General features: G+C 40.0%; 1 protein-coding gene and 1 long non-coding RNA gene across 9 annotated transcripts in view; one reads left to right on the forward strand and one right to left on the reverse strand.

The window, feature by feature from the left end:
* The window catches only part of MYLK4 (myosin light chain kinase family member 4), an 84,159-nt gene that overhangs the window by 28,731 nt on the left and 36,745 nt on the right, over positions 1-18,683 (reverse strand). The gene's annotated exons all lie outside the window — the stretch shown is intronic.
* On the forward strand, positions 1,716-11,678 carry LOC128315670 (uncharacterized). 4 transcript variants are annotated; one of them, XR_008298680.1, is made up of 5 exons: positions 1,716-1,766; positions 4,436-5,935; positions 6,271-6,495; positions 7,682-8,498; positions 10,281-11,678. It is a non-coding gene; the product is annotated as an uncharacterized LOC128315670 (long non-coding RNA). The 4 variants fall into 4 exon arrangements; XR_008298679.1 differs by having other exon boundaries at positions 7,682-7,814; positions 8,071-11,678; XR_008298681.1 differs by having other exon boundaries at positions 7,682-7,814; positions 8,334-11,678.

An 18,683-nucleotide genomic window follows, 5' to 3' on the forward strand; every position in this document is an offset into this window, starting at 1 on the left:
CATCAGTTGATGGACATTTAGGCTCTTTCCATAATTTGGCTATTGTTGAGAGTGCTGCTATAAACCTTGGGGTACAAGTGCCCCTATGCATCAGTATTCCTGTATCCCTTGGGTAAATTCTTAGCAGTGCTATTGCTGGGTCATAGGGTAGGTCTATTTTTAATTTTCTGAGGAACTCCACACTGTTTTCCAGAGTGGCTGCACCAATTTGCATTCCCACCAACAGTGCAAGAGGGTTCCCATTTCTCCACATCCTCTCCAGCATCTATAGTCTCCTGATTTGTTCATTTTGGCCACTCTGACTGGCGTGAGGTGATATCTGAGTTTGGTTTTGATTTGTATTTCCCTGATAAGGAGCGACTTTGAGCATCTTTTCATGTGCCTGTTGGCCATCCAGATGTCTTCTTTCGAGAAGTGTCTATTCATGTTTTCTGCCCATTTTAGAGAAGAATTATTCTAATGAGCAGGTACAAGGACAAGTACATAACTAGAATGATCAGTTCATTTCTTGCAAACTACTTTCTAGAGGTCAAGATTCATTGCTTAATGACCATTTTCACAATTTTGACCAATTGTATGCACTTTGTACTCTTGTCTTCATGCAGTTTCACTGACTGCCATAGAATCAAGAGCTGAGCAGGAAGGCAACATCCACCTAGAAGCATGTGCCCACCTACCTGGGTACACTCCCAGGTGCAGAGTCCTTCACTCCCGCCGCAGACCACAAGCCTGTCCCAGTTGTACCCTACAACTCTCCCTCCCCTCAAAGTTGTGGGAAACCAAAAGGAAAATTAGTTCACGTGAACAACTTTGCCTCATTCTTCTTCCATTTCCATTCAATAAAAATCAACTTTAAATAATCTTTCTGAGGGGCGCCTTGGTGGCTCAGTCAGTTAAGCATCCAACTCTTGATCCTCAGCTCAGGTCTTGATCTCAGGGTCATGAGTTCAAGCCCCATATGGGGCTCTGCACTAGGCATGAAGCCTACTTAAAAAAAAATCCAGGGCACCTGAGTGGCTCAGTTGGGTAAGCGACCCACTCTTGATTCTGGCTCAGGTCATGATCTCATGGTTCCTGAGTTCAAGCCCCACATCAGGTTCTGTGCTGGCAGTGCAGACCCTGCTTGGGATTCTCTACCTCTCTCTCTGTCTCTCTGCCCCCCACCACTTGTTCTCTCACTCTCTCTCTTGCAAAATAAATAAACTAAAAAAATAAAAATAAAAAGATCTTTTTAAAAAATCTATCCTAAAGTGGATTTAACTTTAAAAGAACAGAAAGGCGAAATAGCTGTAGCCTCCTCTGGACGTCCACAATGCAGTGATCACTTTCCAGGTTACTGTGTGTCACTTGACAGGCCTGTCCCCCTACTGGGGCATGGACCCTTCTCTTCACCTTTTTTCCCCCAGCACCACACGGGGGTCAGATTCTGAATATGCTTGGTGAACCCATGTGCAGTAAAGGAAAGAAGTGCCTGCAGGACCAGTGTACCCTCAGTCTGAGAACATTCTTTAATCAGGCTGCGTCACTGAAAAGCCTGACTACCCTAGGCACCATCTGAAATGCATCCCTGTCACTGATGCTCATATCCTTTTGCGTCACTTAACTGATGGTGAGTGATATCCACAGCCCTGCATTTGGGGATTACGGTTGCCATGGAAAACTGTTTTCTTAACATCACAATGGCACATGACTACACTAACTGCATACCCTGAGCTGAGGGCTTTTCATCTCACTGCTTGTGGAGATGCTGAGATGAACACTTTTTGGTAATTTTAACCTAATGCCTAGAAATACAAAAACAAAATTTTAACAATTTATAATGACTTTGTTAAACTTTTTTTAAGTTTATTTATTTATTTTGAGAGAGAGAGAGAGAGAGAGAGAGTGGGGAGGGGCAGAGAGAGAGAGATAGAGGGAGAGAGAGAATCCCAAGCAGGCTCTGCCCTATGCAGGTCTCGAACTCACAAACAGTGAGATCAAGACCTGAGCTGAAACCAAGAGTCAGATGCTTAACTGACTGAGCCACCCAGGTACCCCAACTTTGTTAAACTTTGATCAGGTTCATTATCAGGGAGAGGAAAAAAAACAGAGACAAAAAGAAATACAAAGGAACGTTCATAGGAAATATCAAAACTACATATCCTTGCTTGAGTATGGAAGATAATTTTAAAGTTCATTTGTAAAATCTATTTCTTTTCATCTTCAGGGCATGCTCAAATTCTTGCACTAAATGAGAAAACTCCCTAAAGTCCCTGACTGATTAAAGGAATGTTAACAAAGCAATAACCTGTTTCATGGTCCATAGGGACTGGCATGGAATAAGGCAGGACAGAATCCAATTGACTGAATCCAGGAAGGGAAAGTGTTAACCTCAGCCTCAGAACCTCCCTGTGCTACTGAGAACATCAGAGATAATCAAATAGTCACCTGAGAAAATAACCCTGCCAGGAAAATTAAAGTCTTATGATGTATCCACTGACATGGACAGTGCTTCATTCAGAAATCGAGTAAATAAAATTCCTCGAAGATATATATCCAAAAAAGGGCCTGAAATTAAAGATTCATTCAGGAAAGTCTAATTGGGCCATCTTTTCAGTTGAAGATACGTAGGTTATTTTACTTTATGATCTGTTGAGCAGTACTATATTAAAAAAAAAAAGTGTGCTACCACATTTAACTGTCTCCTCTAACAGGAAAAGACTGAATAGGGAATAGCAATGGTCAAATGAACTGTATGAAGTTATTCTTTATTGACTACAGACTTCCCTTAATTTAAATACACTTTCAGGTTTTCTTATTCCAATAACCCCCTTGTTCTGGCAAGACCATGCGGGCCTTATGTTCAATCCTGAACAAGTGTACAAAGACCAGCAGGTCAGGGAGTGGCAGACCCCTAATATTTGCACCGCCATCTCAGCGGCCAGGCTATGGATGGAGCTACAAATCAGTAAAAAAAAAATCTCTCTCTTCCACTCTATTCAGCCTGCCTCTGTCAATTTCAGAAGAACCAGTTCAAACAAGTTAAGAATCTTCACCTAAATATTTAGTCACATTAAGCACTTTGATCAAATAGAGTGTGCTTCTTCCTCATTTTATGCCTGATGGATAAGCTTACCAAAAACATCTTATAAATAGACTCATGTTTTTTTTTAATTTCCCTTTCATTGCCAACTTTCTGTCCTCCCCAGACAGAAAATGCTGAGCCCTCTGACTTAAAACTGCTCATTTTTCCCAAACTACCAACATGACTTTGGCTGGCCACACATGCCATCCCCCACCTTCCAGGCCCAACCCCTCCTTTGCTCTTACAAGGTCAAAACTTTGAGGGAATTAGGTGTTTGAAAATATTTGATGCCTGGGTCCTGCCCCTATAGAGGGGGTAGGGATGGACACTTGGGTTTTTTAATATCCTCCCCTGCCCCAGCCCCACAATCACAGACACACCCCCCAGTGACTCCAACGTTCTGCAGGTGTTGGGAGCCATTGCCTCTGTGTACTCCAGCCCAGCTCCCCTCTGGGTTGTTTTTTTTTTCTCCTGAGTCCTTCTTGCCACCCAGGCTGCTGTGCCACAGTTTTGAATGATAGTAATAACCCTGGAGATGTGGTGTTCCTCTAACTCCCAGATCCTCCCACCCACCAGCAATGGTCTTTGATCCTCTCCCCCACGGATTATCCAGCAAACCACTGCCTCTTCCTTGCCAACCACCCAGGGACACATGTGTGGAAATTAGCCTCAGGTAGACTGCCCCGGAGACCACAAAACCTCCCCTCCAAAAGTGATATCAGGGGCATCCAGGGAGGGCAAGCAAATAAAAAAAAAAAAAAGCCAGCATTTCCAACCACACCTGAAATCCTCTGCCTTGCTTCCTGGTCAGAGTTTAGTAATTGAAAGTGATTTAATTCCTCCACCAAAACGGAGGTGAGCAGAAGAGGAGAGGACTTGGGTTAAGTGGAGAATCACCACTTCACAGGGTGTAGAATTATTTATACCACTTTACACAAAAGCATATCTGAAACCATAAATGGTGGCATACCTCTGCCTTCTTGGGATTCTGCCACCAGAAAAGCAAGCACCTGAGCATTTCAAAAACTGTGCAGCGAGGTTCCTAAGAAAGTGCAACAATGTGTGTGTTTGTGTGTGTGTGTGAGTGCGCGCGCACCTACACGTGAGACACACGGAAAGAGAATAACCAATTTGAAATCCAGGTATAAATGGGATTATAGCTCCTTGATATTCATTTGATTAAAACGAGTCTTACCAAGTTTCCTCTTTTATATAAACTACACAAGACTCAACCTTGGAATGTTTTCACATGAAGTTTACAGTGTTTTTTCATCACCTAATAAAACTCTTCTATTTCTTCCTGCCGCAGACAGTTTTACAAGCATTCATTTCACATGGTGTTCTCAGTGTGCTTTTTAATTTTTATTTTAGGTTCACTTTTATCACTCCATCTCCTGTCTCCTGCTCTGAGTAAGCAATCTACGTTTTTGTGCAGCCTCTGGCCACAGGCTGGCTCATGGAGGTGTGTCTGCTGGCAGAGGCTCCCAGGAGCTCAGTGCTCCTCAGGTGAGGTGAGGTGTGGTCCCGCGGGTTGTTAGGGAAGTTCAGCGATCTGAACTTAGATTCGCGGAGCAAAATATTTTACCTCCTCGTAGTTTGCCTTTCCATATCTTGCCCCTCACGGCAAATTTGGCAAGCACGCTACAAAGTGGCTTTAAAAAGCTGTCTCTGAAAAGCAATGAGAAGCTGCAAAGCTCTTAAAAAGTCTCTGAATTTGGGATATGTAATCCAAATTCAGTAGCTATAAACTAAGCAGCCATGACTATCCCCAAACATTTCGTCTAGTCTGTCCCACTCAAAGTAGGTCCACGCACAACAGCAACATGGGAGCTTTTCAGAAATGGAACTGCTCAGCCCCTCCCTCCATTTATCCAATTAGAACCTGTGCTTCACCACTCCCCAGGTGATTTCCATGCACGTTCAAATTTGAAAAGCATTGGCCCAGGTAGCATCCTTAATGACTTTGTGGCATCCTTAATGACTTGGAAGAAATATTTCACAAAATATTCGTCATGGCCGCTTGTATTTGAATCTTGCCTCCATCCACCAAAAGACAATGTCATACTTTGTTAAGCTCTCGAGGGAGGATCATGGAGACAGCAGGAAGGAGCCAACAAACACTCAGCTGGTCTTGAGGGCAGTGGCCAGCAGAAGTCCAGGACTGTGTAGAATATCAGTGGGCTTTGGGGCGCCTGGGTGGCTCAGTCGGTTAAGCCTCCAACTTCAGCTCAGGTCATGATCTCACAGTTCATGAGTTCAATTCCCTCCTCAGGCTCTCTGCTGTCAACACTGATTCAGATCCTCTGTCCCCCTCACACTCTGCCCTCTCCCACTTGTGCTGTCTCTCTCAAAAATAAACATTAAAAAATATTTTTAAAAAAAGAATATCAGCTTTGAAGAAGGTCCAGAATATTGACACTGACCCAGGAGTCCTGGCAGGGACTCAGAAGAGTATGCAAGGCTTGATATCATGTGTCTAGAATGTTCCACTAACCTCTGGGGTCTCTGCCAAACTTAGGCCTCACAGAAAAGCAGCATTAAGGTGTAAAGGTTCTGTTATGGGCTGTTTGTGTCCCTCCTAAATTTATATATTGAAGCCCTAACTTCCGGTAGCATAGTGTTAGGAGGCGGGGCCTTTAGGTAATAATTAGGTATAGATGATGTCATGAGGGTAGAATCTCTATGATGAAACCAGTGTCTTTAGAAGGAGAGGATGAGACTAGGGCCTTCCTCTGTCTCTCTGCCATGGGAGGATACAGGAAGAATGCAGCTGTCTGCAAGACAGGGAGAGGGTTCTCATCAGAACGAGACCATGCTGGCATCCTGATCTCACACTTGTAGCCTCTAAAACCGTGAGAAAGAAATTGCTGTGTAAGTCACACAGTCTGCAGTATTTTGTTACAACCACCTGAACTAAGGTACAAAGGTAAACTCTAGAGAATCAGGAATATATTCTGATCAGCTCCAAAATGAGAAGAACACAGTAAGAATTATTAATAGAAGTGCTAATAACTTGGTTGCTGTAAAGGGGACTATCAACTTTAAAAGGAACAGAAGTAATTTTATTTAGCCCTGTTCTTGCAAAAGAAAGATAGTACATAACCTCTGATACCATCTTAAACCCTCAATTTATGCAGAACATAAACACCTTACTGAACTCTTCATGTTTTATCTCATTCTTTTGTTTTATTATGTACATATAGGAGAATATTCAGCTGGCACACTGGTACCATACCAGTTATTAAAATAGGGAAATACTTCCATACTGGTTGGTAAATAGTGGGTGTCCTGAAACCTCCAGGAGCCCCCTCTCCCAACTCCTGACATAACCACCCTCAGGACCCTCATGCAATAACTTGAGGGTCAATATTTGGCATGGCAGAGAACTTCAGTTCTCCATCCATCCATTCCAGTGCAGTCTGATCTGAAAGGTAAGTGACCATGGACTCCCAGGTATGAAATTCAGCTCTACACCAATGAACATGAATATAAAATGAGAGCCCTTGACCATAATAGTAGACACATAGCCATGTAATTTTTAATATTGGATTAAAACTTTTAAAATTATCTGTGCTACCCCTGAAAGCTAATTATTAGTAGGAATTGAAAATGTGCCTTGACACTCAAGGATAAAGCAATGGCTGATGAGTCAAAAGGAAGTAGGGGAGTCTCTACCAACAACAGCTTTGTCCACCTTAGACCTTGGGACAGTGGTCCTGAAGTTTACAAATCTCCTGCCCCAGAGATTCTTAGTCAATAGGTCTGGGCTGGAGCCCAAGACCATTTTTCATAAGCTTTGGATGTCGTTCTATTGTAAGTGCTCCAGGGTTCATACTTTCAGAAATGTATGAAATTCTTACTTGTTATGCAAGCCCTTACCTTAAGAAGTTTCCCTTTGTGAATTCTTCCTTGAAACACTCTGGTCCCACATCCTTCTACCAAAAGAAGAATCTATCTTTCTTCCACCTTTATTAACCATGCATCCGTCAGGTATTTATCATACTGTGTTGGCATTATTTGTTTGCAAGCCTGACTCTGCCTGGATATCTTGGTATCTCTGGCATCTAACTCAGCATATGGCAAACACTAATTGATACACTGGTTGATTAGAAAGTAGGGGTAGGGGCTGATGCTGGGCAATATTTACTGAGCATCTCAACCAATTATATAAAATGTTTCCTTAAGGGGTGCTATAGCACACCCTTTATGATATCTTCCTCAGTATCAGACTTTGTTGTCTCACCCTCAGGCTCCTGTGGCACCTAGAAGTTCCCACTTTCATGTAGAGAAACTTGTTGGCCTGAACCTCTAGGAGAAAGCTTAGAGTCTTCTTAGACCTTTGAGTAAAGTTTTAAAGGTTTGTTTTACCAGTAACATCTGAGACTCCACCCTCAGTGTAGGTTATTGAGGTAGTTTACCATTTGATTACCTTCTCAATAAATATCTTATAGCTAATAAAAATCAGAACATGTACTATAAACATTCATTTCTTAAAGCATATATTTAAGATCCATTATTCATAAAACTACAACTATAACTTTTTAAATATGCTTTAACACATTAGCACACAGAGACACTTGAATACTTTTTTTAAAAAAAGATTTTATTATTTTTAAGTAATCTCTACAAGCAATGTGGGGCTCGAACTTAACAACCCTGAGATCAAGAATGGTATGCTGTACTGACTGAGCCAGCCAAGTGCCCCCAGGAGACACTTAATGAATACTTTTGATGCTAGAAATGAAAAAAGGTTAGATATTGTTATTGCCACATTTTACTTCATTATGATTATGGAACTTAATTTTGCCACAAGACAAGAGTAAGCAGTAGCTATTTCCTTTGACATGTCTGATTGAACTTCTTTGTATATCACCTAACTCAACATTAAAATAGGTGTTAAATAAATGCCTTTGCATTTTACAACTGAAGCCTTCACAATATTTCTAATGGTGATTAAGTAGCGGGTCTAATTATACATCACATCCATTACTCTAATGCTCCTTTAGCTCTAAAGCTCTATGATGCCACAGAATCAAGAACAAAGCTTGCCACAGTTAAAGAGCACACTCTGAAGCTTCACATGCTGGCAAGAGACTGCTTCTCAGGTGCTTTTCCAAGTAGCTTCACTCTCAGCATCTATTTTCTGTTGTGATGATGATTTAGTAATAGCCAGTGTCTTTATGGCAGATCATGGAAAAAAAAAGTAATGTGTGTTTGTTTGGTTTGCGCTGTTTATTTAGGTCTCCAATTCTCCAATTCTCTCCCAAAGCAGGTGAGGGCTTTGCTTCAACCACAGTAGTCATGGTCAACATGGAAGGAGTTCTCTTGGGGATTTTATCAACAAACTTTCCAATTTGCCTTACTAACAAGGAGAAGGCAGTGTGATGGGAGTAGTGCCCCAGTTCTACTGTGTCTTCTTAAGCACTGCTCCGAGGTAGTAACAAGGGATGTGGGGGATGGGTTTGTAAGACAAGCCCCTCCAGTTCCCTTTCAAATTCATGGTCTCAGGCAGCTTTGGTAGTGTTTAAGTAGGGACCTTCATTTGCTGATTCATATAAGAACGATATTCTTATTCTCAAAGGCAAGAGATTGCTATTTCAAGAAACAAAGGCAAAACAAAGCAAAAAAAAAAAAAAAGGCAGGTTTTTTTTTGTTGTGGAAATCAGTTATTTATTAGCCATGATGGCTAATGGCAGGACGGAAAGGAATCTGAAAGACCACCTTAGATTTTACATCACAGATTTAAATTATATTTTAGAAAGAAATTAATGGAACGAGTTTGCCTCACAATCCAGTGGGTTAGATACATAACTGTTTCATATTCCCAGTCACACAATTCACCACACACACAAAAAAAGACAATATTCTAAGTGTTCCAAATAAGACAACAAAATAGAAAACTTACTAAATCATAAAATCCATTTTGAATTTGGCGAGACCTTAAAGAACATTGTGGTATGTGTTACGGATACCTAACTCACAATCAGAGACAGGAAGTCATGAAGGGAGAGCTGTCACACACACCCTACTCATTGCAGCTTACATAGTCCAGCAGGAAGAAGGAAGATTTCCTCTCAACCTGGCAACTGCCCTTACCTGCAGCCAATAAGAGGCCACCTCCACTTCTAAACTTTCTCCTCTCTATAAAAGGACACTCCTCCTGTGTTCTCTGTATTTACAATGAACTTGGAAAAACCACTCTCCAAACTGGAAATGAATCTCTGTCCTGATATTGGAGCTACACTTTAGATGTTCAACCTCACTACCATTAGTTTTTTCATGTTCTTTTATTTATTTTTATTTATATTTTAGTTAGTTAATATACAGGGCAATATTGGCTTCAGAAGTAAAATTCAGTGATTCACAACCTCACCACCATTAAACAGCCCCTACCTCAGAGTACTAAAACAGTTCAAATAGTGAAGGTCTCCAATAAACCTCAACAGGTTTCCTTCTGCTTAGACCCTCAAAGATATACCACCTTTCCTCCTTAGTTCCTCCACCATATTGATTTATTTGGGCCAAGATTTTTTAAAAAATATATCATGCTAGAAGTTCTTTCTCCTGAAAAGGAGAAATAGTTCTAGAATTTCAGAGCAGCAACCAAAATAGCCAACTAGGTAAATCCCATGACCCTCAGTATCTTTTATTTGCTCTGACCCTGATGGCCCTTAGAACTAATTCCAAGAACAGTAACCATTTGTCCCCTTTGGATGAGCTACCACCCTCCTTATGGGTAAATCCTCAGCTGATATTGACAGAATCCAGTGTACCTCCTACTAAGATCCAAATAGATCCCTCAAAAGCTCTCCCCATAATTTATTAATAAAGAGGCCTCTCAAGACATTAAGCAATAATAAAAGACCATAAGGGTCAGAGCCCCATTATCCCCTGTACCTATCCCTGCAACACTTGTATTTTACCTGTGAAGAAACCAAAGGGCCATAGATAGAGGCTTGTCCAGGGCTTCCAAGCTATAAACATTATTATAATCCCTCACCATTCTATTGTCCCCAACTCTCACACTTTATTAACCCCCAACCCTACTGAGAGCAATTTTTTTTCATGACTGATTTATGTAGTGCTTTCTTTAGTGTTGCAGTAGATAAAGCTGGTCAATATCTTCTTGCTTTTACTTGGGAAGGATAGCAAAGCTACTGAGCAGTAATGCCAGGGTTTCATGGAAAGTCCTTCTTATTTCTCACAAACATTAAAGGCTGATATCAAGTTCCCTGGAGGCTCCACTTTAATACAATATGTGGATGACTTCTCTGCTTCTCTTTCCAAGCCTCCTCACAAGAAGATAGCATCTATGTGCTAAAACTCCTAGCCAAAAAGGGATACACCATCTCTAAGGAGACATTACAATTTGTTCAAACTCAAGTTCAATATTTAGGACATCTAATCTCAGAACAAGGACTTCATTTGGATCCAGACAATTTTCATGGCATCCTGAACTTCCCAAAGCCTCAAACCAAATGTCAACTGTGAGGTTTTCTTGAATTGACAGATTATTATTGCAACTGTATCCCAAACTTCTCCTTATGGCCCAACCTTTATACACCTGACCCTATCATCTAGGAAGATCCAGATGACATAACTTTCCAATGTCAAAAGAAAGTTTAATAAAGCCCCTTGCTCTTGAACATCCAAATTATCAGCTCCCTTTCTCCCTTTTTGCATACAAAAAAGAAAGGAATGCCTGAAGCCTGGGCATATGCCCTCCCTATGCCTCCCAGCTTCACCTGCTACTTACTGTCTTTTTTTGTGAAGGCCACTGAGAAAACAGTCTTTGCATCCCCTTTGCTGTGAAAGCTCTCCTTACCTTTCGTCACACTCAGTTTCTTTCTATAGGCTATCTCACCTCCTATGAAATTCTACTGTGTACCGCCCCTTATGTTACTTTTGCTTGTTGTAATAACCTTAACCCTGACACTCTTCTCACCTCCTCTACCAATTAAACCACCCATAACTGCTTAATACTGACAGATCACCTTCTTGCCCACATGATGACTTACAGGAAACTTCTTTGGATAACGGTTGACTTTTCATTGTTCACTGATGGTTCTTAGTTAAAAGATGAAAATGGCAAATACTGTGTTGGGTATGCAACATCAACTCCTTCTGAAGTAACTGAAGCAGCACCCTTGCCTTTGGCTACTTCACCCTAACAAGGAACTACAATCACACACATGGGTCTATGTTCCAGCCAAAGGCAAAACTGCCAGCATTTACACCAACAGTATATATGCCTTTGGAGTGGCTCCCAATTTTGGAATGTTATGGAAACAATGTGGCTTCTTTACTTCCAGTGAAGATAAAATTAAAAGCAGCCCTTACATTCAGGAATTACTGGATGTCATACTCTTACCTGCTGCTTCGGCTATTATTAAAATCCTGGAGCATTATAAACTTGACTTTCTGGAAGCTAAAGGAAAACATCTCACTGACATTTCCATTTAAAAATGCTATCCTCAAAGGGTCTAGAAGTCAAATCTCTGTCATGGTGCAAAGGAACTCACGTCCAGAGAATAATCTGGAGAAACTGACTAGAGACACCCAACAGTAAAACAAGATTGGCAATCAAATGGTTGTTAGTATGATAAGAAGAGAAACTTCTCCAAATACCTTGGCCAAAAGTATTGCCATTGGGCCTTCTAAATCTCAGATCCACTCCCTTTAACTCATAAACTCTCACCCTTTGAGACAAATACTGGGTTCCTGATGCATCTAGCTTCTCCCTTTTCTGATCTGCACGTAATAAAGGAGACATATGTTACTGTTGCAAAGCTCTAATTACATCCCTTAAAAATAATCATACTCTAGTAGGGCAATCTTTTCACAGCGCACTCCCAGGAGACAAAGACATCAAACACCACACTCTGCAACCTAGGAATTTTGCTTATAGGAAGAGACATCTCAAAAAACCTCTTTTCAAGCACACTGGAAAGGCCCTTACCAAGTGTTACTAACCAATCCTCATGCCACCAAACTGCAAGGAGTTGACTCTTGGATCAATGTTCTTCATCTAAAGAAAGCCCCTGACTAGAACTACACACCAACTGGTGACCTCAAATTAAAGATTTCCAGGAACTTAAGCAGACAGCTTTCCCAAGATGACAGGATCAGGCCTGTTCTCCTTTCTGCTTTTTCTCACCTTGTTTTCTCTTTCTCTGTCCTGGAAAGACATTTCCCTTGCTTTCATTTCCCAATCCATCGCAGAAGGAGGAAACTTTTCTGATTGTTCGGAAAACCCTGATCTGGCCATGACAGACGTGATCCTTTAGTCTTCCCCATAGCAAACTTTTCCTTCATTCCCAATATGACCTCTAATAATACCTGCACCCCTCCAGGTGTTTCTTACTGAGTCAAACCTCAACAACCACGTTCTCCTATGCCTTGCTTTGACCTCTCCCCATTATAACTCCCAATGCAACTAACTGTACCTATTCCACCCATACAGTTTCCCATTCTCCCTAATACCTCAGGTCTGTGTGCAGTAGCAAAAGAACTTCCCTCTGTACAGCCATCAAGAATAAAGTCCACATAACAGAATGGTTTCTCCTTAATTATTCCCCAAACACCACTGACCCTTGACTTGGAAGAACCAATCAAGTAATTCCAAGTAATGGTACTATTAGTAATCAGCCCCCAATAGGAATTTTATGTGCACCACCTGGTTTAATCGTTGCATGTGGTGAATTGGCCTCTAAATGGGCCTGTGAATGTACCGGAAGATTTGATTCTAACTGTTCCTGTGGCCATCCACAATAAATTGGAAGCCTCCCATGGTCCTCCATTGGTCTTTTCCATTAAGCTTTTATCACCACCTCAAATGGGAATTCATAGGACATATACATGACTCTGTATTTGCCTCCTTTGGAAGGGCACTTATCTCTTCTGTGCATGTTCACGCCAATGAACAAATAATTAGAAATCTCTTTCTGGAATTGGGAAAACTTACTTATTCTACCACTATGGCAATAACGGGCCAACAATGATCACCTAGCTCATAAGTCAAAGTAGTTTTAAACAATTGCATAGCACTTGATTACCTACTTGCTGAACAGGGAGGCATTTGTGTGATAACAAACATGGCCTGTTGCACATGGATAAATTCCTTCAATTACATAATATTAGAGGAACAAGCACATTGGCCACAAAAAATTCCACCTGATGATCTATGGTACTTTGATCTCTTTAGCTGGCTTGGGCTTCTGGTTTAGGACTATAATACAAGCTGGGGTCACTATTCTGCTCCTCATCTTATTTTGTATAAACATGGTTAAAGCTTTGTACCTGTTGCCTGTTGAACCTTTGTAGTAACAAAGTACCCAATATGGTGATGCTGACTCAGCGCTTCCAGATGATCCCCAACACTTACAACTTTGATAAGATGTAGACCTTGGATGGGAAATGCCAGAAAGCTCTCCCTCCCCACCCTTGCTTGTTTTCAAAATATGGCCTCAGTGTCTTCCAGTCTATGTACTTTCCTTCCAGCATGGGATGTGACATCTGGAAAAGGTCCTTCCTGGCACCAAGGGACAAAAACGATTCCAATAAGGAATAGATGATCCAGAGAAAGATCTTTATCAAAAGGGGGAAATATGAAAATGTGTTAAGGAAAACCTAACTCAAAATTGGAGCCAGGAAGCCTGTAAGGGGGTAGTTCTCATGCTCATGGCACTTGTCACAGCTTGCAAAATCCAGCAAGATGAAGACTTCCTCTCCACTAGCAATAGCAAGCTGCCCTCACCTCCAGCCAATGAAGGGCCACCACTTCAATTGCCTGCAACCAATGAAAAGTTGCCACTACTTTAAACTCATCTTTCTCCAATGAACTTTTGTTCAAAACAACCCCTTCCTAACTTCCTCCTTTCCTCTATGAAGAGACACTTTTCTCCTTTGTTCTCTGGACTTGTCTATGGTTTGCCACAGTTTGCTTGTCCTGAATTGCAATTCTTCTGCTTTTCCCAAATAAACTAGATTTTGCTGGCTGAATCCTTTACCTTTCCCTTTTAAAAGATTGACAGCATGTAGCCCAGTCAGCTCAACTAGAGATGAGAAATGAGATTCTACCCAATTTCACCTAATTATAGGAGATTTTAATAACGTTAAAATGTTTCTGCTAAAAGGAAAAGTTGATATTACTGGTGATTTTTTCCACAACACCTTCATCCTTAAAAATGTAGAGGTGGCTCAGTTGGCTAAGCGAGTCTGACTTTGGCTCTGTTCATGATCTCGCAGTTCGTGAGTTCAAACCCTGTGTCGGGCTCTGTGCTGGCAGCTGGGAGCCTGGAACCTGCTTCAGATTCTGCATCTTCTGCCCTCTCTGCCCCTCCCCCACTCGTGCTCTGTCTCTCGCTCTCTCTCTCTCTCTCCAAAATAAACATTAAGAAAAATTGGGCGGGGGAGGGGGGAACCCCTGAGTGGCTCAGTCAGTTAAGCGTCCGACTTCGGCCCAGGTCATGATCTCATGGTTCATGAGTTCAAACCTTGTGATGGGTTCTATGCTGACAGTTCGAGCCTGGAGCTTGCTTTGGATTCTGTGTCTCCCTCTCTCTTCCCTTCCCCCACTCATGTTCTGTCTTTCAAAAATGAATAAACCTTAAAAAAATGTAAAAGGACATTGTGGCACACAGTCTCAGTCTTTATTTTCTCTCATTAAAAATCTACCACCACCAATAAATTTTTTGAATGTACACATAGTCTCAGCGTTTCATTTGTTGTTGCATACCAGTTTTCTATGATGTTTAAAAGTAGTAGGCAACTATAGATTATGTTAGGTATTGGCATAAGCATTAATCTATGTTTTCTTATTAGACTGCTATCATGAGAAGTACATAGTTAGGTCAAGTAAGTTTTAAAGTGACTACTTTTGTCTGGAGGAAAAAAATCCCTGTCAAATAAGACATAATGATGGATGGGATTAAGAAAACTCTTCAGCCTTAGACTAGACATCCCCTGAGAATAGGGAGCAGCCATTCTTTACTTTCCTTGGCTTGTGAAGAGTCCCTCTTGGAATTCTGTGTGAGGGGAGAGGTGAGCACTATCATGCACACCATATATTTCCATAGGAAGCAAAAAACAATTGCAGACTTGCTCTTCTGCCTTCCTGGAGACTGTAGGCTAGACTACACCCAGATAACAATAAATAAATAAATGCCTATGATGAGGTGACAGCTGGTCTCTATGGCAGAAATGCATAATCAGTGTTGGAAAGTTCAAGTGTGGGTATTCCAAGAACAGGATTAAAGTCTGTTTTCAGTTAGGAACCTCATATAAAAGTGTGCTCCATCTGTGTTTACTACATGCAGCTGCACCTCTCTCCAAGGGCGTAATGAACTTTTTCTTCTTTGTGAACACTGACTTACACTCAAATGTAACAACCTTAAATAATTATCACTAGGAAAATACTTGTGTGAGACAACGTAGACCAATACATGTGTGCTCTTCCCCCATTTATTGAAAGGTACTGCATACTTCATATTCATGCGCCCAGCTATTTAATCAGATTCCAGAAAATAAATCTAAAGTGTGAAATGAGAAACTGCTAAGAGAAAAAAAAATAGAAGTAACTTTTTCCAACTATTCTGATCATATCTCATTATGTTCATGTATTAAAATTTAGGCAATAGTCTAAATATAATTGAATTTCACATGTAATGAGAGCAGTTCAATTTGGCACTTAACAATCACTATAAAAATTTTCATTTTGATTTAGTTCAGTTACAAGCAATATAGTTTTCAAACTGACCTCATTACTGGTGGAATACATTTACACAAATATATAATGTACCAGCAAAATCGGTCAACTCTGAACATGAAAAGTTCTTCACATGCTATTACTTTGCTGTTGTTCATTTTCTGTTCACTCCCACAAAATTACTCATATTGGCACCAATTTCTCCTATCTAACAGAGAAGTAGTGTTATTTAAAAATAAGTAAGTTCCAGGTAGATGTTATAATAGCATTAAGTACATTTTATGAATTTTACTTATAGAATCACCTCAAAATTTTCTCTACTAAAAGTTGTTACAATAAATGTCAGTCAGATTCAGTTTTTCCTTTGAATTTTAAAGAGAATTAACCAGAGGAGAGTTACAACTCTATGAAAATCTACATTCTATAAAATGGAGACTCACCTGTAAAAAATCCTGAATTCAAAATCCTAAAATGTGTATTTTTTCAAGTGGTTAAATAACTAAGACTAGTTTATTATATAATAATGAAATAATTTTAATTAAATAGCATACCATTCATATACAGTTCATAATCATGCATATTTTTATTAAATATTGTTTCCATCAATAGTGATTTAACCAAATTAATGTCTGCAGAGTATACATAGCCTTTCCCCCTAGATGATCTAATATCTTTATTAAAACTTAAAAATAGGAATTGTGATAGAATTAATCCTACCCTAATATCTAAATAATGTTTTATTTTTATAATTAACAATGTTAGAATAAGTTCCCTTCCTAAGTTCAAGTTCTAATCAAACAACACCAGCTCCAAACTAGAACCTGAAAAAGTTGACAGTGAATATATAAACATACTTGTGCTTAGAAATAATAGAAGTGTATGCTTACAATTGATATTGCTGAATGAAAACTCCATTTTTAAAAATTTGCCTTTAAGCATTATATTTTGCTACATTCTCCTTCAATGATTTTATGGATCATTTTTCAGACAATATGAAAGAGTTGACTTCTACTTATCATTTAACTTCAAAAACTTGCCATATAATGTAGGCTTCATTGTCATAAATTTTGGCTATGGGGAAAAAAAAAATCATGGCTCACCCTTCCATTTCCTCTGCTAACACAACAGAAGCAATTATCCAATCTCAAAAAGTATCCTTGCTTTGACTTAAGCCATTAGTCTCATTAGCCTTAGGGAGCTCAGGGGTAAATTGGCTACTCCTCACCCACTTAGGGATTCTGGCAGCTCTCAGCTCCTCACAGGGGTTGTTGTTTTGTTTATACCCAGGACTATATGTTCCAGTCCACTTAATCTTTTGGCTTGTTACTTTGTACTCCAACTCATAACCACAAGTTCTGATTTCCTCCCCACATGGTTCCCTCAGCGCTGCAGTCTTTATATTATAGGAAGGCCTGGGTTCACCTTCTGGCTTCTACACCTCTGTATATTTTCCTGCATAGCACACAACCTTGAAAACACTATCTGGTTTCTTTCTAAATGAGCAACTCTCATATGGCACTTTTAAAAATATCTTAAAACTTTAATATCTCTTGGTAAGCCATGTACCTATTAGGTTTCTGATGGTTCCTGTTCTCTTAGAAGAAAGATCCTTTGGTTTCTTCAGCTTAGACCTACTCCCATTAACCGTACTTATTATTTATGCATAATCAGAAACTGATATCTGTGTGACATTTTTTCCCACTTTGGCCATCATAACACTCTTACCAGTCTTTTCATCTACTGGTATATTTGACATCTAAAATAAAAGCTGCCCTAAGGAATAGCAGAGAGGTCCAGGCAGCCTAGCAGTTCTTACTTTACCCCAAGCCTATGGATCCACAGCCCACTTGAAACCGAGGTAAATTATACACTTGTAAGTCATGGGAACAAGGTTCAAAACTGAAACACATATTATAGGGCAGTGACCCTCTATCCTAGCTGCATAATAGAATTACCTGGAGAGTCTTTGAAAAATAGCAATACTGGTTTTTCATGCCAGACTAATTGTATCCAAAACTCTGGAGGGAGGCCCACACTTTGGTATTTTCTAAAGGCTTACAGTTGTCCGATTTAGCAAAGGAAAACATAGGTGCCCAGTTAAATTTAAATTTCAGATAAAAAAAAACACTTTTTTTTAGTATAAGTATGACCCATACAATATTCTTATACTAGAAAAAATCATTATTTATCTGAAATTCTATTTTAACTTGTACCTTGTGTATTTTCTCTGGCAACCTATGTGACTGTAATGAGCAGTCAAGAGTTGGGAACAATTGTCCTAGGGTTAGCTTTCTAGGGTGCTATCCCTCTAATTTGCCATGTTTGTCTTGGTGGAAAGTGAATTCTGTTGCCCCATTCAAGACTCATCTTTCAGATTTGGTTAACTATGGTTTAATTTACCACACTTTAGTAGTATGTGTTGCAGACATGCTAGGATTTGACAACAGAGAAATAAACTAGATACTGTCCCTGTCCTCAAAAGACCATTCCAGAGGTGAAATCAAACCTTCCATACTTGAACCTATATTTGATTAAAATAAGAAATAATTTTTTAAAAATATTTACCTAAATAGTAATTGTGTTGACATTTCTGTTTATAAGAAAAGTCCATTTGGAGCAAGACTTACAGGAAAACGATTCTTTAGAGTTATCAAAAGTACATTCTTAAAAATGAACTTTTAAACACTGGTTTAAAGTTTCCCTCATCTATAGGTTTTCTGGCACTGATGGCCAATTCCAGTGTTAAATGATGCCTTCCTTCTCCAGGCTGCTTTCAGCTTTGGTGCTGTTACAAGCTCTCAAGCCATGCAGTTCCTTAGAAGATTTGAAGCACATTTTTTAATATTTTTTAAAATTGGTGTTTAAAATGTTGAACAGGATGAGATCAAGAGACAAAGAGCCAAGTATTTTGTA

This window comes from Acinonyx jubatus, chromosome B2, assembly GCF_027475565.1.
Source record: "Acinonyx jubatus isolate Ajub_Pintada_27869175 chromosome B2, VMU_Ajub_asm_v1.0, whole genome shotgun sequence".
NCBI lineage: Eukaryota > Metazoa > Chordata > Mammalia > Carnivora > Felidae > Acinonyx > Acinonyx jubatus.